The 21,945-nt window shown below is 37.7% G+C and overlaps 1 pseudogene; it reads right to left on the bottom strand.

Annotated features, from left to right (window-relative positions):
* Positions 1-3,539: 3,539 nt before the first annotated feature.
* LOC149179555 (chromatin remodeling protein DDM1 pseudogene) lies at positions 3,540-10,560 on the bottom strand (annotated as a pseudogene).
* Positions 10,561-21,945: the final 11,385 nt, after the last annotated feature.

Here is a 21,945-nt window from a genome sequence, read left to right as displayed (position 1 = left end):
TCACATGATAAACATTTATACAAACATATGGTAAACATGGTAGCTACAAGTCATGAATGCATATTTGTACATTACTTCCTTAGTTTCATTAGAGAATCATCAAGAAGACTCACTGCCCTCTCAAGCTAGTTGCAACAAAACTAGTTAGATTATGCATTCATATAACCACTCAATAACTTATCGGAGAATGGACAATATCCATAAAAAGAGAACATCATTTAACCATGCCTATAAGCAATATTCAACTAGAATGAAGCCATCATAAACCAGTCATAAATCAACACAATAACCAATACATGTGCTCATTAATCTGAATAAGAAATAACACACAATAAAATATGCATAAATTCAACTAAGTGAGGGACTTTCATGTACCTCCCCATCATAAATTGGGTTGAACCAAATCTCTCTTTCAGCCAATCACCCTTGTGCCATATTCCAATCATGAATGTGGGATCTCATGGGATAAACCAAAACAAAACCAACCAAGGCATCCAGAGGCTATACCACCTCAACCCTCCACCATAGTGATTTCACCTAAACTGGTATAGAAATAGCCAAACCAACACAAGCTTCGATGCCTCTGACGTCTTCACCATACTCAGGGGAATTTTCCTGTCGCCACCCATTCGTCAAGAGTTCTAGGAGAATGTCCATCTCCACCCTTGACCCTTGGGAATTTTCCTGATACCACCTCATCAATATCTGAAATCTACCAACCATCCAAAGCGTAACCAACATAGGGAATCCACCACATCATGGCTATCCAGGAAACAACAAAGGGAAGGTTAAAACCACTATCAGTCCAGGCAAATCCCATGTCAATGACATCAAAGTAACCAAATAAACAAACGCATGTACCATGCTTTCAAATCTTAGCAAGGAAACCAAACATGAACCCTGTTACCTATAATGTTCTCCTGTTGTAGCTACCTTTCCAACCTTATTCTTTGTTGCCCATGAATTTACTTTGCTTGCTTGCTTTATTATGTCTAAGTGCTCTCTCTCTCCAAGTCCAAGTGAGAATGCCTCAATGTCCAAGTGAATTCTAGAATGCCCCAAGTGTAACCAAGAAGTGATCAAGAGTGACTAAAAGTGACTAAGAGAGGCAAAGAATGTTCTTCCTCTCATTTTGTTTCCTTTTCCTCTTATTTTTCCTTCATTTTCCCTTGCATGCATAGTCTTGTTTCTTCATCTTCCTTTTCTCTTATTTTCCTTTATTTCTTTGATTAATTTCCATTTATTCCCTTTTGAATTTTCCAATTCCACTGTTAATTTCCATAGCCAGTAATAAACCATAAGTGATCCCATTGTAAAGTTTTTCCCATCATTCAACTTGAATATATGCCCCATGACCTTGGCCTTATTTATTTACATTGAAAATCAACTCGATATTGTAACAATTTAATTGTCCACCCACCAATGAGTCTCACTTATCATTTATCACAATAGGTTAAATAGATGTAGTGATATGCCACATTTGCATTTGGATCATCCCGGGGCTCTATTGATTTAGCACCATTGTCCCAATGTTGTCGATTTAGAGAAAATAGGCCCTGATTTTAGCTCATTCTAGGCCGTGATTTTGTAAATTTCGACTCTAGTGGCACCTTTGGCAAAGATTTGGTGCATTATGTGTTTGGATTTCAACTATTTCAAGGCATCCCATATATGTTGGCCTTTTTTCTATGAATCTTGTTTTTTCGTGTGGAACTCTGGATCTTTTGAGTTAATGGGGTAAATTTTGTATTTTTAGGGTTTGTGATATAGCTCTGGCCCATTCAGACTCGTAGCTCTTATGCAGAGGGTGAAGGTCAAAAAATTCAGAAGAATTTATCATGTTTTGTTTTCCTCTAGTTGTAGTTCTATGAAGTTTCAAATGTTTTGAGTTGAGATTGGTGCATTTTGAGCCAAATTTGGTCTATTTTTCTTTCCATCCAATTTTTTAGAGGTATTGAATTCATGCAGAGCTGAGATAAAGTTATGCATTCTCCAATTTATTTGATTAAGTTAAGATCTTCTTTAAGATAAGGCAGGCTTCAAGTAATTTTAAACATATGAATTTGTTTAACCTTAAATAAAATCCTAAAAGACTATTGTGCGAAGAATTACTATTCATATTATTTATGTGACACGAGCATCAATGAGGTGCTTGATTTAATTGTTGTGTATTAGTATTCTTTCAATCCTGTGAATAATTTGTCATATGAGTTCAAATATGTGGTAGGGGGATTTATCAACATGCATATATCAATTTATTCTATAATTTAGAGTGGTTATTAATTCTAGATCTACCAAGCGTTTGTAATTTGATGCAAACATCTTTTAGAGTGAAAATAAATTTGATCTCTCTCGGCACAGTTCAGATTGATCTAGACTGATTTAGTTAATAAAAATCTCCTCCCTATTTTGTGAATGAGTTGTAATAACATCACACCTTTAAATGAAAATAAATAATAAAAAGGTAATTAAAAGTAAATAATAATTATATTTTATCTTCTAATTACGTCTAAGGCGTTTTCTCTATGGAATTTCATGTCCAAACACTGTTCACTGATTGGTCATTCAATCCAATAGTATTTGACCATTTGGTTCATACCTGAAGAACAACCACACCACCGATGCTCTTCCATTTCGCAGGGATATTGCTGCTTCTGTTCCATTTCGATATGTTGAGGAACCCAAGTATTGCGATACAAAAATATTGCATCTGGAGATAAGCCATATGAGCCTGATCAACAAAACCCATTTCAACACCTACCCATTGGGTGTTTCACAGGCACGAGACATCTTGTTCATCAACATTAAGAACAATGATCAGTACTTTGTTGTGGGTTTTTTTCTCAACTCGGGTGTCGCTCCACTTCTAGATGTCTTATTCCCAAAACATAAAAACAAAAAGGCCTGACGTCCTATTGAGTTGGTGGCCTCTGTTCTGATTCGACTTGAATCACACAATGTATTGTGGGATTATTTGCTTCTAAACCATCTGAGGGACAACAATTTCACAAATTCAAGGTATCAATGTGATCCAAAGATCCTTTTTCTTATGCTTAAAAAAAACAATGAAAACATTATTTGCACACAGGGGCAATAATCTGTGCATTGGTTGCCAAAAATATTCTTTCTTTAGCCTCGTCAAGAGCTTGAGTTAGACTTTGTAGGTCACTGGTGGGATCCCCACTCATGAGATGTTCAGTTACATCCGCAGGCGTCATCTGAGATTCCTCCATCAAATCTTCGATCTCGGGATATAGCTCATGGTATTCAACGGAGAGATAAATGCCCACAAGCCATCTTAATAAATTAGTATAAAACAAGATTCATTCTTTACAACTTAAATCTTAATAAATTAGGGTAAAAAAGGCTTCATGCTTTACAATTTTATGTTGTGATAGTAAATCGTCATTCAAAAAGAAAAGCTTCTTGAATCAAATTCTTTAAGTAGGAAGAGTATCGTTTGATTTTCGAATGTTCTCAATGGATTTGCTACACTAACCATCCAAATTCAAGTCGTTAGTATCAAAAGAGAATTTGTGCTAGCCTTCAATTGAAGAGAACATACTCCCACCATGTCCACTGCCTACTGCTACCTCCCAACCGGGTCCCTTGAAAGGAAGAGTATTAGCATTTGCACTTGCATGTTCAGTGATGGGAATTTCTGGTAATTCCAAACAAAATAAACAGAGGAAAAATGCTCTGTTTCTTAGCACAGCAGAACAAAAAAAATTGTTTCTGGAGAACAGAGTTTTACATATGCACAGAGAAACTTGTATTCATTAATAAAACTACCTATTACAAAAAGGTCTTCCTCTTCCAGAAGGATTACAACAGGAACGCTTTAACTTCACTGTTTCTTCTGAAAAATTTACTATGTCTCAACTATAAATTCTACACTGCTGTGTCAAAAAAAAAAAATCACTCGCGCTGCTGCGCATTCCCTTACATTGCATGTTCAACAACAAAACATTACATGCGCACACGCTACATATTTTCCCTCTTTCATTCGCGCTCTGTTGCGCTACAATGCATAGTCAACGAACAACCACAAAACACTCACACTGCTGCATATTACAAATCCCCTTTTTCAACAAAAACATTACATTCGCGCGCTACATTGCATTTTCTATATTTTAAAAAAAATGACCATACGTTTTTAATTTAGCCATACTCCCGTACATAATAAAATAAAATCTTTTACCTACATTTACCATTCACATTAAATTTCATTAATTACCTTTACTGGAAAAACTGAAGGTCAATGAAACTTCTAATTCACGTCACGTAATTTGCTGCAGGCCTATACATCAACCGTTGATGTCAATCAGACGGTTGTTAGCAATTCCCCGGAGGTTCATTTCAACCGAGCTCTACGCGCCAGGGGATGGTGGTTTTGGAACAGTGCTTGTGGCCACGTGTCATCCGGTGTACCCGCTCGCTGCCCTCGAAGGAAAACCATCAATCGGCAAAAGGCGGAGCGGGGAAAACTGGCGGTTTTCTGCAATAAATGTCGCAGTTGAAATTACATTTCAACACTCCCCTTTAATTTCAATTGCTGGGTTATCATTCATACCCAGACATTTCCTCAAAAACTCAAAACTTTTCTGCCCCAATGATTTGGTCAAAATATCTGCAACCTGCTCTTGAGTTCTGCAGTGTTTTAAAACAATTTCTCCACTGTTTACCAATTCCCTGATGTAATGAAACTTTGTGTCAATGTGTTTCATTCTCTTATGAAACACAACATTCTTGGATAATGCAATAGCTGAGCTATTGTCACAAAAAATCACAGTTCCTTTTGTTTGCTCTTGGCATAAACTCCTTAACATCCTTCTCATCCAAATTGCTTGACATGCTGCTGCTGTAGCTGCCACATATTCTGCCTCTTCCTTGAGCATTTGCTGGACTGTTTCTTCCACCTCTGTTTTGGCTTCTGCCTCTTCGAAATGAACAGGGTCATCAACATGACAATATAAAGCAAACAAAGAGTTCATACCTTCATTTGCTGCCTCTTGTTCATAAATGTCACTTAAATTTATGAACTTCTTACCTCTTTCATTTGGTGTACAAGTGCTTGAAGAAACACTTGAATTTCCTCCTTGTGGTGTGCTTGGAGAAGCACTTTCATTTCTCCTCAAGGGTGTCTCTTGCTGCCCTTGTGTTGGTGCTGCTGTTTGGGGATGTATTTCAGCCATCTCCTCATCATCTTCATCATGTGACAAAGAGTTTTTAACATTCACTGTTTTCTCTATGCTTCCATCCCAAGCTTCCTCCTCAATGAACTGAACATCTCTACTCACAATAAGCTTCTTGGTGGATGGGTTGTACAACCTATAGGCTTTGGATTCCTCACTGTATCCAATAAAAATACATTTCTCCTCTTTGTTGTCCAACTTCTTCCTTAGTTGATCTGGAATGTGTGCATAAGCCACACATCCAAAAACTTTCATGTGGGTGACTCCTTGCTTTGTCCCACTCCATGCTTCTTCCGGCACTCTGTTCATGACTGCTTTTGTAGGGAATCTATTCAAAATGTACGCTGCACAGTGTATAGCTTCAGCCCAATAATCATTTGGCAAATGCTTTGCCTTTAACATACTCCTCGCCATATCCATGATTGTCCTATTCTTCCTTTCGACAACTCCATTTTGCTGCAGAGTGTACCTAGTGGTAAACTGTTTATGAATTCCATTTTCTGTACAAAAACGTAGAAATTCTTTGGAGATATACTCACCTCCTCTATCAGTTCTCAGAACTTTGATATGCAGCCCACTTTGGTTTTCTACAAGTGCTTTGAAATTGAAAAATCTTTCAAACACTTCACTTTTGTTCTTAAGGAAATGAACCCAAGTTTTTCTAGTAAAATCATTAATAAATGTTAGTATATAGTGGCTTCCTGCAAGTGATGGAGTTTGCATCGGTCCACATAAATCTGAGTGGACAATCTCTAAGGGTGCTTTTTCCCTTATGCTTTTCCCAGATGGAAAACTTTCTCTGTGTTGTTTCCCCAAGATACAACCTTCACAAAGGCTGTGAGGTTTCTCTATCAATGGTAATCCTCTTACCATTCCTTTTCTATTCAACAAGTTAAGACCTCCAAAATTGAGATGTCCGAATCTCAAGTGCCATAACCAATTTTCATCTTTTGGTTCACTTTGGAAAGCCTCTTGTGTCACTGCTGCTATTTCTTCTCCATTTTTCAAATCTGCTTTCATCCTGAGAGGGAACATCCTGTTCCTTGTCGTTTTCACTTCAGCAATACATTGTTTGCTGGGTTTTTTATCCATGATGGTGCATACATCATTCACAAAGAAAACATTGTAACCCTTTTGAACAAGCTGTCCAATACTTAAGAGGTTACATTTCATTCCAGGAACATAATAAACATCTGCTATGATTTTCTTTTCACCTTTCTTTGTTAAAACATTTACTTCTCATTTTCCCATAACAGAACTTTATTATCAGTCCCTAGTGTGACTTGTGACTTCACACTTTGATCTAACATAGAAAACAAGGCTATGTTTCCTGTCATATGGTTACTGCAACCGGAGTCTAGAAACCATACATCTTCACTCTTTTCTTCAACCATATTACAAGCTAAAAACAAATTATCTTGGCTGATATTTTCTCTAGTGAAATTTACACTAGTTCTATTACTCATATCATGCTGCTTCTTCCTACATTCATTTGCATAATGCCCATATTTTTTACAATAGTGACATTGGACATTGGATTTATCATACCTTTGTCCTTGAGCATGATGTTGTCCACTTTGTTGGCTGCTGCCTTGGCCTTGGTTTTGATTTGGATTGCTACCTCTTCCTTTCTTGTTTCCTCTGCCTTGACCTCTTCCTCTTCCAAAGAACATCTGGGTCTTAAAGGCATGCTCTAGAGATGAGTTTTCATTTCTACTCAATCTCTGCTCATGTGTTATCAGTGATGCATGTAGTTCATCAACTGAGAAGTTTGTGAGATCCTTTGTCTCTTCTATGGTGGTGACAATTACATCGAACCTTGAGGGTAAGATCCTCAATAGTTTCTCCACAATCCTCCTTTCTTCAAGAATCTCTCCATGAGACCTTATCTGTGTGACTAGACCAATCACATGTGTGAAGAATGAGTCAATATTATCTGACTCCTTCATGCAGAGAGTCTCAAAATCTCTCCTCAGCAACTGTAGTTTTGTTGTCTTCACTTTCTCCATGCCTTGATAGGCTATCTTGAGAGTTTGCCATGCTTCTTTGGATCTCTTGGCTACTGCTATCCTTGGAAACACACTCTCATGCACTGCTTGATACAAAAAGTAGAGGGATTTGGAATCCTTCTTCTTATTGCTCTTCAACAGATCCTTCTCTACCTGAGTTAAATTATTGAACTCATTTTCATCTACTGGTTCTTCAAAACCATCCTCAACAAATTCCCATAAGTCTTGGGAAGCAAGCAAAGCTCTCATAGTTATTGCCCAATAGTCATAGTTTTTTCCATTAAATTTTGGGAGCTGGGTATTACAGATACCCATGCTAGTGCTGGCTCCAGCCATTCTTGCACTCTTAACTATGCTTCAAAATACTTTACTGTGTATTGAAAATAACTGACTGTCCTCAACAATAACACAAAAACTAACTTGAGAAATACCTTGACTGAGTCTTCACTCTGCTAGAAAAGTTGTTGCAGTAAGAAATCCTTCCTTCAGCTTCTTTGACACCTTCAAAGAGCCTGGACAAGCTCTGATACCATGATGGGAATTTCTGGTAATTCCAAACAAAATAAATAGAGGAAAAATGCTCTGTTTCTTAGCACATCAGAACAAAAAAAATTGTTTCTGGAGAACAGAGTTTTACATATGCACAGAGAAACTTATATTCATTAATAAAACTGCCTATTACAAAAAGGTCTTCCTCTTCCAGAGGGATTACAATAGGAATGCTTCAATTCCACACAAAAAAAAACTTCACTGTTTCTTCTGAAAAATTTACTCTATCTCAGCTGTAAATTCTACACTGTTGTGTAAAAAAAAAAATCACTTGCGTTGCTGCGCATTCCCTTACATTGCATGTTCAACAACAAAACATTACATACGCACACACTACATATTTGCCCTCTTTCATTCACGCTCTACTGCGCTACAATGCAAAGTCAACGAACAACCACAAAACACTCACACTGCTGCATATTACAAATCCCCTTTTTCAACAAAAACATTACATTCGCGCACTACATTGCATTTTCTATATTTTAACAAAAATGACCATACGTTTTTAATTTAGCCATACTCCCGTACATAATAAAATAAAATCTTTTACCTACATTTACCAAACACATTAAATTTCATTAATTACCTTTACTGGAAAAACTAGCGGTCAATGAAACTTCTAATTCACGTCAAGTAATTTGCTGCAGGCATGTACATCAACCGTTGATGTCAATCGGACGGCTGTCAGCAATTCCCCGGAGGTCCCTTTCAACCGAGCTTTACGCGCCGGGGGATGGTGGTTTTGGAACAGTGCTTGTGGCCACGTGTCAGCCGGTGTACCTGCTCGCTGCCCTCGGAGGAAAACCATCAATCGGCAAAAGGCAAAGCGGGGAAAATTGGTGGTTTTCTACAATAAATGTCGCAGTTGAAATTACATTTCAACATTCAGTTGAATTGTTTAGCATATCAGAACGGTCCATCAGCCTGACAAGATTTGATTCACTAATTTCACACTCAATGAGTTCCTCCTCTTCATCTTTTTCTTGTTGGATCAAAGCAAGTAGATCTGATTCCTCTAGCATGTTGGTATTTCGTTCCTGACGAAATTGTCCTTTCTCAATCACCAAGTGCTCCAACTTTAACTTACCAAATGCTACTTTAAGCATGCGACCCTCCACAGAGTGGGCTGTGATAAGCCTGTAAACATGTACAGGTCATGTTTGTTCAATCTTGTGGCATCGATCCATAGCTTGCATATCCATTTGAGGATTCCAATCACTATCATAGATAATACAAGTGTCTGCAGTAGTAAGATTGATTCCAAGACCACCAGCACGTGTGCTTAGAAAAAAGATACAAAAGTTTCTATCTGGGTCATTGAAATCCCTTATCTGATTTTTCCTATCCTCCAACTTAACACTTCCATCAATGCACAAACCTCATATCCTCTCACTTAGATAGTATTCCAACAAGTCAAGAACTTTAGTCCATTGAGAAAATATCAACCTTGTGTTTCTAAGCTTTCAAATGCGTTAATAGCCTGTCTAGCAAACCAAATTTACCACACTGCTTAACCAACTGCTCCACTGATGGATATTCAAATGATTGATCAAATTGTGACTCCAAAAGATCAGGGTGGTTGCAATTCTTTCGCAGTTGAATCATCAAATTGTTCAGCTTTCCCTTTAGACCTGTGCCATTTTCTGATTTATTTTGCAAATAAACCTCAATTTTTTTGTTGACCAAATGATCCTGGATCTTCTTCTGATGTTTTGTCATATCTGCATATAAAATTATCTCTTTTTTCCTGGGCAGGGACTGCTCAACCTCTTCTTTCAGCCTTCTGAGAAGAAATGGTCTAAGGATCAAATGAAGCTTTGAAATTACTTGAACTCTTATTTTCTCTTCAATTTCTTCCTGCCTCATCCCATTGCTTTGTTTCCCAGCTAGATCAAACCAAGATTCAAACTCTTCACGTGATGTGAATATTTGAGGCAAAATGAAATTCAGTAAGGACCAAAGTTCCGCCAAATTATTTTGTAGGGGCATTCCAGTGAAAAGCAACTTATTTTCAACAGGTAAGGTTTTCAATTCCCTCAGCAATTTATAATTGGAGTTTTTTAATCGGTGTCCCTCATCAATAACTATATATTTCCAATCATAGCGAGCCAAAGCCTTGCTATCATTCAAAACAACCTCATATGAAGTGACAATAACAGGGAATGTTGGGCCCACTGTGTGAGGCATGTGGATTTTCCTCAGCTCTTGTCGCTCAATTTTGGAGTCGTGATAGATTATAGCATTCATGCTTGGAAAAAACCTATTGATTTCATTCACCCAATTCGAGAGAGTTGAAAGAGGAGAAACTATTAAAAAGGGCCCATGCATGCCCATCCCCTTGAGATGAGCAAGGAGACCAATAGTTTGCACCGTCTTTCCTAGACCCATTTGATCTGCCAGAATTCCATTGAGCCCATTTTTCCACAGAGAAATCAACCACTTTACACCCTTAATTTGATAGGACTTTAACGTTCCCCCGATCAATAGAGGAACAAGTTCCATCTGTTCTTTCCAGTTCCTCTCCTCCTCTATTAAATTATCATAAGCTTGAACTGGGGTGCCTCCTATGCAATTCTCAGTCATAGCATTGATAACATTTTTTTGACTATTTCTTTGTCTGATCAGAGTCTGCATTATTAGTCACCACATTTTCGACCCCTACCACTTTTCTTCACCACACTTGATTTTGCATTGCCATTCTTGCTTGGAATAAATGTGATGTCGTCCATGTTCTCAAGTAGAAACTCTGAATAAAGTTGAATATGGCTAAGAAGTTCATCCAGTTTGTTAAATAACACATGATCCATCTGTTAACTCCCATTGCTCAGTCGTTTTTACATTTCCTTCTTTTCTCTCTCAACTCGTTCTTGTTCTAGGCGTTTCTCCTCCATGGCCGTATCATCTGGAATTTCCAATGCTTCACCATGCACTGATAAATAATTATCCTCTGCATCAACAACTGGCACTTCACTTCCAGACATTCTCTCATCTTCTAAAACATATATAGGTGAATGTGCATCTCCTTTAAGGCTGGCGGTTGAATCTTTCTCCATTTTTAAAATCATTCGTCAATACCAATCCGATAATGGTCCAATCGCTCGATGGAGTGTTAAGATCTTAACCAAGATTCCGCTACTATGTTCAATCACATGCATATTCAATGAGTTTGAAAGGGATGAAGCTGGGTACCAAGTCTAAGTGAAATTTGCACCCGTCAGACTTGGCACCTGAAATATACCCGTGCGAGGCACACTAAAACGACAAGTTGCCCGGATATGGATGTGCTTTAGGAGTTGCATTGAGAAAATCGACATCTCCTAAGTTAGATGTTTGAATTTGTTTTAATGGTTGACTCAATACCCTTGGTCTTTCAAATTTTTTTATTTTTTTTGTGTATGTTTGCGCATACAAAATAAATGGAAACGACCAAGTCAAAATAAATTAGATCCTCTTCATATCCTCCTTGGCCCCAGGCCCAATTAGATGTATGCAGATTAGAGCCTCATCGGCGTAGGGGTCACAAAAACCCTCCCAATTGGAATTGTTATAACCAATTTTAGGGCACCGAACGATATGTCGTGAATAAACACCCAAAATCCAACCAATTTTCACAGGTGACAAAATCCTACAGTATGCCCTAGAACAACTAATCGAGTGGGCTAAACTTAAGATGCTCCGACGCTTGCACGTCGAGGATGATCCTTACACCTTTGCTTGTTTCTGCATACTATCTTTGAGTTTACTCTTTACTTATTACTTATTTCTCACCCTCTACGCAAAAAAAAAAAAAATAACGAAGTTGAGACTAAATGAGCCAGAACCACACGAAAAGAGAAAAAAAAATAATGAAATTAAAACAAAATAGAAAAAACCACAGACACTAATGGTCAAAAGCAAAATACTTATCTTTTAAACTTTCAAAGTTTTTTTACCCCTCTTAGTGAAGTGCAATTGCTAGTGTATAATATTATCATCCATACAAAGATGAAGACAAATATAGTTTGTTGGTTGTAACACTAGCTCATGCACTAAGTTCACAAAAGCAAATGATATACACACTTCGTGAGTGCGGCAATGAAATTGTTTCTTGACTTTTAAGTTAATTCCCACTCGTCTTTCCATGTAAAAAATTTGTCAAAATACTTTGTTGCAACACTAACTCCTGCACTAAGTTCACGTACACAAATTAAGTACACACATTTTAAGGATAGTCAAGTTAATTTTGAATGGTTTATCGAAATACTTATGTACAACTTTTAATTGTTAAATATTAATGAAAACTTCTGAATTTATGACATTGTCTGGATTAAGAATTGGAATCTCTAAAGGTGATCCAAGGGTGTTAGGTGTATTAGATATTTTATGCGTTTTTGTTGGTTTTTAAGAATATAATTTAGGTTGTTTGTTGAGATTGTGAGTGTTTAGTATTTTCTTATGGATTTTATGATGTTATTTGTGTATCAGAAATTTTAAAGTTGTTTGTTGAGATTGTGAGTGTTTAGTATTTTTTTTATGGAGTGTATCAGAAATTTTAAGGTTGTTTGTTGAGATTATGAGTGTTTAGTATTTTCTTATGGATCTTATTAGATTGATCCTTAAGAGGTTTATACAGGTGTATTGTATAAAGAAATTTATAAAAACTTATAAAATTAAGAAATATAATTCATTAGTATAAAGAAATTTATAAAAACCTATAAAATTAAGAAACATAATTCATTAAATTTAGTTTAAGAATTGTTTAATAAATTTAAATAATTGATTTTTGTTTTGACGGGTTAAAATGCGTATGTTGGAATTGTTTAAAAATTATTATTATTGATTTCAATTTTTTGAGGTTAGATTTAATATACTTATAAAATTATTTAAATAATAATTTTTCCAATAATCATTCTTTTAATTAGTTGTTCCCATTTTTCATCAATGTTTACATTGGGGCCAGGTACATTGAGGCTAAGTAAAATTATTGTCTTTTTACGATTTTTTCATGAAGATTACTTGAATTTTGACTATATTAATATGTTAATACACCATGGCTCTATCTTTGTGGGGATACGTATTACATTTTAACCTTTTTAGAAAAGTGTTTTCCAAGTATTATTTTACCCGAGAGATGCACGGATCAAAAAAATAGATAGTGTGTTATTTATTATAATAATTATGATTCGGGTATTTTTTCTTCTTCTTAATAACAAGATTTAGTATTTTATTGCCATTGGTTTAAAACTAGTTATTTATATTCAACGAAATTATATTTTTTATTTTAAAATATTTTTATTTAAAAATATATAGATTTTTTCTAAAAACAATTTAAAAAATGAAGGAAATACAAAATACTTACTATATAAGTTGTTAAAATTCAACAAAGAGTGGGTATCAAGCACATTTAAGGATTGGATTATGACCCTTGTACGGTGGTGGAAGTTTTTATGGAAACTTAAAGTTATTCTTAAAAGCATTGCTTCAGTGTGGTTGGTGTTTAATGGAAAAGTTATAACTTGGGGTGTTTTTCTAGAAGAGAAATATGTATGGTTTGGCTTGTGCTTTCTATGTCAAGAAAGTACTGGAAATAATCTAATTTTTTTATATACTATAAATTTACAATGGTATTTTTGTTTCAGGTGGCAAAAATCTTTAATCTGCATAGGCCATGGAATAAGAAATTTGTAGATATTTTATTTCAAGATTGGTGTGCAAGTTATATTGAAAAGTCATTTGGGCTTTTTCTTTATTAATGTTTTTGGTATTTGGGTTGCTCATAATTTGGTTATTTTGAAGAGAGATTTACTTCACTTTAAGTAATGACTTTAAGGGAAAGTATTCTCTTCAATTCGTATTCTTCGATATGAAAATATTACTTTGTTAGATCGATGAAACTTTTGGTATTTGAATCATCGATGGGCATTTTCTAATAGGGCATGCCAAGGAAATGAGCACATCTAGGGCTTTTAGGTTTTGTTCTGAGTGTCTTTGAACACTGTTACTTCTATTTTAAAGCAACTCTTGGGCCCGAGATGAATAATAGAGTAGGATATTTCTATCCCTGATCTACCTTTTCAAATTCATTAACTTTAAGAATCTATATTTTGTATAAATGACGGGGAACTCTCATCATTTTTCTTGCAAGTGAATTTTATATATATATATATATATATATATATATAGAGAGAGAGAGAGAGAGAGAGAGAGAGAGAGAGAGAGATTTATGGTAAATACTTTAGTCTAAAGGTATTCTCTTCAATTCTTATTCCTCTATATCAAAATCTTCCTTTGTTAGATAGGTGAAACCTTTGGTATTTGAGTCATCCATTGACATTTTCTAATAGGGCATGGCAAGGAAATGAGCACATCTATGGCTTTAGGTTTTGTGCTTGGTGTACTTTTGGGTCCGAGATGAATAATAGAGTAGGATTTGTATCCATGATCTACCTCTTCAAATTCATCAACTTTAAGAATCTATATTTTGTATAGGTGATGGGGCCATTTTTCTTGTCGTGAATTTTATACATATATGATGATTTCAATGCGAATTTTTCTATTTGGTTCACCCCGAGAATATTGAGAGAATTGAACATGTGACCTCTCAATACCAAGAATGCATAACTATGGGGACTCGATCAATTGATCTTACTAACTCTGAACGCTAATTTCAATATGGATTGACAATGTATCTCTTTTGGATTTGTTCTAGTTTTATAATTTGTTGAACTTGATGGAAGTTGCTTATGCTTTTTTTTAAAGGAAAAGGCTCTTTTGTTAAGTTATCTAACAATTCTATTTAAGAAACTTCTTATTATAATTTTATGAAATGCATCTTCAAAATATATTTTATTTTTCAAATTATATATATATAATCTTCTCAAAACAAATAGAATTTAAATTTTAAATATGTTAGAATCTACCATTTAAAATTTAAAGCCTATTTAACCATTAAACCTAATTTCCTGTTATATTCCAATTAGATTTAAATGAAAAAAATAAGATTAATTTTCTAATAAAAAAAATAAATATCATTGTTTTTTCTAAATAATTAAATTTAATAATAATTAATATATAAAATATAGATCTAAATTTTTAAAGTTAAATACGAAAAAATCCTATTACCTTTAACGTGTAATAATTGGCATAGGCTTTAAAAAGAGTAGGATAGAGATATATTTATCATTGAAACATAAATGAAGATAATCATACTCCTAAATTTAAAAAGTAAAATTGGGAATAATAATGAAATTATTAAGTCGTGACGGAAAGGGCATTGCCACGAGAATTCTTTAAGTTTTCCAAAGGTTGTAGTATGCAGCCACCAAAAAAGGAGCAGTTTAGGCCAAGCCAAGACTGCGACCATTAATAATATTGTAAAGTAATGATTTGGATTTTCATTGTTGCACTCAATGTTGTAATGTTAATGGTCGGAGAGCTCTGCAATCCTAATGGCTAGGCAACCATGAGATAGATGGTACCACGTCCCCAAAATCCTGCAGACTGCAGAAAAGCTGCAAACCCAAGAGGCCAGGAAACAGAGCGGAATGACAGAGGAGGAAAGGGGGGGAGAGATCCCCTCCTATCGAGACGCGACAGCAGGGGAATCATGCCAGAACACTAGTAACCAAAAACAAGCGGGAGAAACAAACAGAATGTCAGGACCGGTCCTCGAAGCAAGATGGCAGGCAGGCAGCAGAGGTAAATGTTTACCATGTGCGACGAAGAAACCAAGATTCATCATACTGATGAACAAACTGGAGCGATACAGAAGTTACATGAAATACCACGCACTAATATGCAAGTTCATCGGAGTATGGCCGACAGAAAAGGACCTCACCAAATGGATTCAGCAAAAATGGCAGCCCCGAGGCCATATCGAGCTCAAGCTAGGAGCTAGAGGCTTCTTCACAGTAATATTCTCGAACCTACAAGACAAAGAAAATTGAAAATGGTCCTTACTTTCATTATAATGGTGGATTGTTTATGAGATGCTTGGAAGAATGCTATGACCCAGACAAGGAAAAAAATTTGGCAGTCCCGGTGTGGGTAGGTTCTTTGGCCTCCCAATGGACTTCTGGGACCCAGAGATACTGGAGGGCATAGGAAACATGATAGGCAGATTTGTTAAAATAGCAGAAATGACAAAAAAAGGAAGATATACTTCATATGCGAGAATATGTGTTTACATGAATATAGCTGAACCCATCCCAGACACAGTGGAACTAGAGTACCATGAAGAGGTCTGGCAGCAAACCCTAGACTACGAACACATCCCATTCAGATGTAGAAGATGTCATGAGTATGGCCACCTATTTAAGGAGTGCCCACTGAATATAGAAGAGGGAGAGAACATGCATAAACAACAGAGGAAAAATCAAGAAGACAAGGAAGGGTTTCAAGAAGTGAAAAGTAAAAGAAGACAAGTAAGAGAGAATACCAGCAGGGGGAAAAAGAACAACAAGCTCATCCGAGCAGAACAAATAGCTTCGATGTGCTACAAGGAGGAGAAGAAGAAGAAGATAACGAGGTCCAAATAATGGACTATCAGGGGGAAAAAGGAAAGGAAAGTAGCTCAAGTCAAGGTAAACTAAAACCTAAGAGGAAAGCCCAAAGTGAGCCGACAGAGAAGGAGGAGAAGGGAGATAGAGAGAAGATGGATAACACTACAATGGAAATAGATACAAGTAGGGGAGAAGAACTAAGCATGGAAGAAGAGTTGCTGAGGAAACTGTTGAATGAATGGAGACACCTAGATGAGTGATTCATTCCAGAAGACCAAAAATGACTATACAGAGAAACATTCCAGCAGTATCAAGTTAAACAGGGGTAGGGGAAGGTGGAGATGGCAGAACAACTGGGGATGCACCAGGACAGTACCCAAGATTACCCAAATAAAATGAAAGGCGGAAAGAAAAGAGGTCGAAGAAACCTACAAGAATCTATACAGATTATGGGAGAAATGCTAGTGAATACAGGGAGGGTAGTACCGCTATCGACAGTATTTCAACAAATAAACCAAGTAACCCAATGATAATTACATCCTGGAATATAAGAGGCCTCAATAACAGAGGCAAGCAGAGACACTTAGCTGAAAGACTAAGAAAAGAAAAACCTCAACTCATGCTACTACAAGAAACAAAAATCACAGGAGGGAGAATGGAGGACATACTAAGCAAAATAAAACCAAGGTATGAATGCATGACCATAGATGCGAAAGGTAGTGCGGGAGGTATAACAATATTGTGGAACCCAGCAGAGATCACAGTAGACTATTGGGTGGGTATGAAAAGAATCCTCACGGGGCAGTTCCGTCTAATTGGAAACAGAGAATGGTTTTTAGTCTCTACAATATATGGCCCTCATATTCCAGTGGAAAAAGGAAATTTCCTCCAACAAATACAGAAGCTTGGTAAACTTCACGAGGAAAAACTCTGGCTGATAGCAGGGGACTTCAATTTGATAACATCAATAGAGGAGAAAAGAGGAGGATTGCAAAGAGAAGAGCTGGAAATGGAGAGATTCAGAGATCTTCAAGAAGAACTAAAATTGGTAGACATCCCAACTATAAATGGAAAATATACATGGAACAATAGAAGGGGAGGGAGCAGACAGATAACCTCTTGGCTAGATAGATTCTTGGCAACAGAACACTTCATTGGCAAAGACATATTCTATGAAGCATCAATTCTTCTGTGTCTAGGGTCAGACCACTGGCCTATTAAACTAGAAATAGAAATGAATCAAGGAAACCAGAACAAACCCTTTAGGTTTGAGGCATTTTGGCTAAGAGAACCAACCCTTATAGAAAAAATGAAGGAATGGTGGAAAGGGAATGAGAATGAGATAGGAGGAAGAAACCAGATGCACACCTTTCAACTTAGACTAAAATATCTAAAAGGTAAGATAAAGAAATGGAACAAGGAAGAATTCGGTAACATACAGAAGGAACAGGAGATAATCCAAACAAAGATGAAGAAAATACAACAACAAATAATCAATGAGGGTAGAAGTGAAGGGCTCGCAGAAGAGGAAGGGCTGCTGATTAACAAATTGGAAGAAAGAAGACAACAAGAGGAAATCCTATGGAAACAAAAATCAAGAATCCAATGGTTAAAAGAAGGAGAAAGAAACACAAAGTTCTTCCATAAAGCAATGATACAGCACAGGCAGCAGAACAGAATCTTCTCCTTAATGGATCAACAAGGCAATCGGCTCACCCAAAAGGAAGAAATGGAGAATCTGTTAGTACAGCATTTCAAAGGGCTCCTGACAGAACCAAACATTAGAAGGGGGATAATATTAATAAAATCATTCAACATATCCCCAATTTGGTGAGAAGAGACCAGAACCTGGCTCTATTAAGAGAAATATCTAAATCAGAGGTGGAGGAGGTAATTAGGAATATGGCGAGAAACAAAGCACCAGGGCCAGATGGATTCACTGTCGAATTCTTCCAAGCGACCTGGTCTTTCCTAAGTGAAGACATAGTGAAACTAGTGGAGGAGTCTAGGTGTACCAAAAGAATGCACCCGACCCTGAATTCAACATTTCTAGCCCTGATCCTGAAGACAGAGCACTCAGAAGAACCGCAAGGGTTCCGACCAATAGCACTCTGTAATGTCATATACAAAATCTTGGCCACAATAATGGTCAACCGTTTAAAACCCATATTACCTGGGTTGATATCTCAAGAACAAACAGGGTTTGTCAAAGGTAGACAAATAACAGACGACATAGTGGTGGCACAAGAAGAAATTCACTCATTAAAAAAATCAAAAACCAAAGGAATGCTGGTAAAATTAGATTTGGCCAAAGCCTATGATCGATTGAACTGGGAGTATCTACAACGAATACTGAAGGCATTTGGCTTTGATGAAAGATGGATAAGTTGGATAATGTCAATGGTAACCACCCTAGTTCTGTCAATTATGCTCAATGGATCCCCCACAGAGGCATTCAACGCAACCAGAGGGCTCAGGCAAGGCGACCCGCTTTCGCCCTTCTTGTTTATCCTAGCAGCGGAAGGCCTAGGAAGATATATAAAAGTGAAAGTCTGCAGTGAACAATATACAGGCCTTAGACTATGGGGGAATGACCTTCCATTAACCCACCAACAATTTGTAGATGACATAATGATGTATGGACAGGCATCGCTCAAGGAAGCTAGGAAAATTATGGAAATCCTCACAAACTTCACTAGTGCTTCAAGGACGGAGATAAACAAAGATAAGTCTAATATCTTCTTCTTTAACACCTCAGCACCCTCTCAAGCCTTCCTAGCAAGAATTATGGGATTCAGAATAGGAAATTTCCCTACGAAATATCTAGGCATCCAGCTAAATGACCAGCAGAGCAGAGTGGCTAATTGGAAACCCTTGTTGGGAAAAATCCAAAGAAAAATGCAGAACTGGACATTCAGAACTTTGAACATACCAAGTCGCGTAATACTACTAAGGTCAGTATTACAATCCATCCCGATATACCAACTAACTAGTCAAGCGACTCCCAAAACAGTCTTCCAAAAAATGGTAGACATGTTCAAAAAGTTTTTATGGCAAGGACCCAGCATGGTAAAAAAATGGGCGCTTCTATCCTGGAGCTGGCTTAGCAAACCCCTAAAAGAAGGAGGCCTTGGACTCCGATACCCATACATACTGAATCAGGTAATGGGAGCAAAGTTGTGGTGGAGATGGATACAGGGAGGGATAGACCTTTGGGCTGAGAAGCCATAACGACAAGAAAGGTTCAACAATATGGAACCTAGCCAGTGTCAACAAGGATCTAATCAGCAACCACAGCTTCTGGGAAATCAGAGGAGGTGACAAAGCCAACTTCTGGGAAGAAGCGTGGCAACAGAGAGAAAAATTAAACAGCCAGCCTCAGCTAGAAGAAATCCACCAATTCACTAATCTCCAAGGGGGAAACACAGTGCAAAACTTCTGGTGCATAGACCTAGGAGAATATTGGAGAAAGTGGAAACAAAAATAGGATTGGCTAGAAGCACCAGAAACACCCCAATGGAAGCTATACGAAACGGAAATGGCAACCAGGAAAATAGCAAAAAAAGAAGGACTGGACATTCTAAGATGGGGCTACAGGATCAAAGGAATGTTTACAATTAGAGAAGGTTATCAATTACAAGCAGAACACCTCAAGCATCAAGAAACAAATACCTGGGAAAGCATATGGAAGGAAAAAACATGGCTGAAGATTGCTTTCTTTATTTGGATCTTGCGCCATGGTCGAGCATTAACATGGGATCAATTGAAAAAAAAAGGGATGCAAGGCCCCTCGATATGCATCTTATGCCGAGAACAGGTAGAGACAATGGAGCACCTTACCAATGCTTGTAAATACAGCGATAACCTATGGAAACAACACCATCAACTTTTTGAAATCAGTGATAGGAATCCAAATAACATGAAAACAACAATAGATAACTGGCAGAAAAATCCGTACCAAAACACAATCCTGAACCGTGCTTGGAGACTCTCACTAGGATTTGTCCTATGGAATATATGGAAAGAACGAAACAACCTGATCTTCAAAGAAGAAAGAAGAGCAAAAGCAGAAAAATGGAACCAGATAACCCAAAATATACGAGAGACTATACTAGCAGAGAAATGGTTTGAGGAGGATTGGAAAACTAATCCACAGGAAGAAAAGGTAATGACACGCCTGAACCTGAAACCAAGTATGTTGCACACATCTTCATGGAAGCACCACACCACCAAAGGAGAGGAAGAAAACCAATTCAAAAGGCCTCCGAAGGAATTCATCAAACTAAATTTCGATGGGGCTGCAAAAGGGAACCTTGGAGAGGCGGGGACAGGAGGATTATTCAAAGATGATAGGGGTAAGACACTTAGAGTCTACGCTATGGACTGTGGCAACACGACAAATAATGAAGCAGAGCTTCATGCCCTGAAAAGAGGGCTGGAAATTGCGATAAGAGAGCGATTTCAAAAACTACAGGTAGAAGGAGACTCAAAAATGGTGATTGAAATGGTGAAGAAGCTACAACAAGGAACACAGTGGGAGAAGATCATCCAAAGCTGGAGAACTGCATGGCTGGTCCAAGAGATGAGTAAGCTAATCAGACAAATAGACTACATCATCCCTACACACGTCTAAAGGAAGGGCAATGTGGTAGCAGATAATCTGGAAAATTGGGGATGTGACCAGGTAGGAAGAACTTTAGATAAAAAGTAGAAGAACTATATCAGATGGAGGAGATGGAGAACTTAGTGAAAATCCTAGAAAAAGACAAGGAAGAGGAGGAGAACCCCCGATCGGGGTGCAGCAACGTGGAGGAAGTGGGTTAGGGGAGATGGGACTGGGAAGTGGTAGGAAGAGTCCACACGAGTGAAAGGACAAGTATAAGAATGGGAAGTGGAGGGAGAGGACAAGGGGAAGGGCAGGTGGACGGACAGGGCAGGGAAGGAACAGACCCCGAGAGCAGGCCGGTGGAGACGGGAAAGGAAGACAATGAGGATGGCAGGGGGGCCAGCAGGAGTGTGGGCAAGAGGATGCCAACAATTGGTAGGACGAGGGAAGAGGACATGCTGCAAGAGAATCCGGGAGCAAGCGATATTTAATGAGATATAGCGTGGGAAAGGACGAAGTGTCACCATTCTAAGGTGATGACGTAGGGATCAGAGAGGGGAGTAAATACGATAGACAGGTGGAAGAGAAGTGCAAGGACAGAATGGGGAGGGGAATAAAACATAAAGGGAAAAAGTCTATAGGCAGATGCATGCAGAGGGAGAAAACGAGAGCAGGAGAGAAGAAAGGTGGCCGAGGAACGACGATGCAACCCAGGGATAGCAGCGGAACCAGCTCTGATAGTTGGTATGTTGCTACTCTGGCCCTCAACATTTTAAGAATTAGGATGCCTTTCTTTAAAAAACTAGGAAAAGTGTCCAGGATAGGCAGGGATTCTGGTAGGGATGAATCCAGGAACTCCTGGGACCCTGGATGGGTGAAGATTATAGACTTCTTAATGAAAACCCTAGTGATGAAGCTAGAGCTCAGAGAGAAGGGAGCAAGTAGAGGAAAGACGAGCAAACTTGGTAAGGATACTAGGATGGGGAAGCTCGCTATGACCATGTGGTGCCTACGACTAGGAGAGGATGGTGCAGAAACCAGGAATGGAGAGGTTTCCACCACGGTAACCTCAAGAAATGAAATGCGAGAGAGTGTGGCCCTTATGA

This window comes from Pinus tabuliformis, chromosome 3_2 (genome assembly GCF_031772625.1).
Source record: "Pinus tabuliformis cultivar Carrire ecotype Pingquan chromosome 3_2, CPIR1, whole genome shotgun sequence".
NCBI lineage: Eukaryota > Viridiplantae > Streptophyta > Pinopsida > Pinales > Pinaceae > Pinus > Pinus tabuliformis.
The sequence above is the reverse complement of the archived record's forward strand: the minus strand, read 5'-3'. Positions and strand labels throughout refer to the sequence as shown.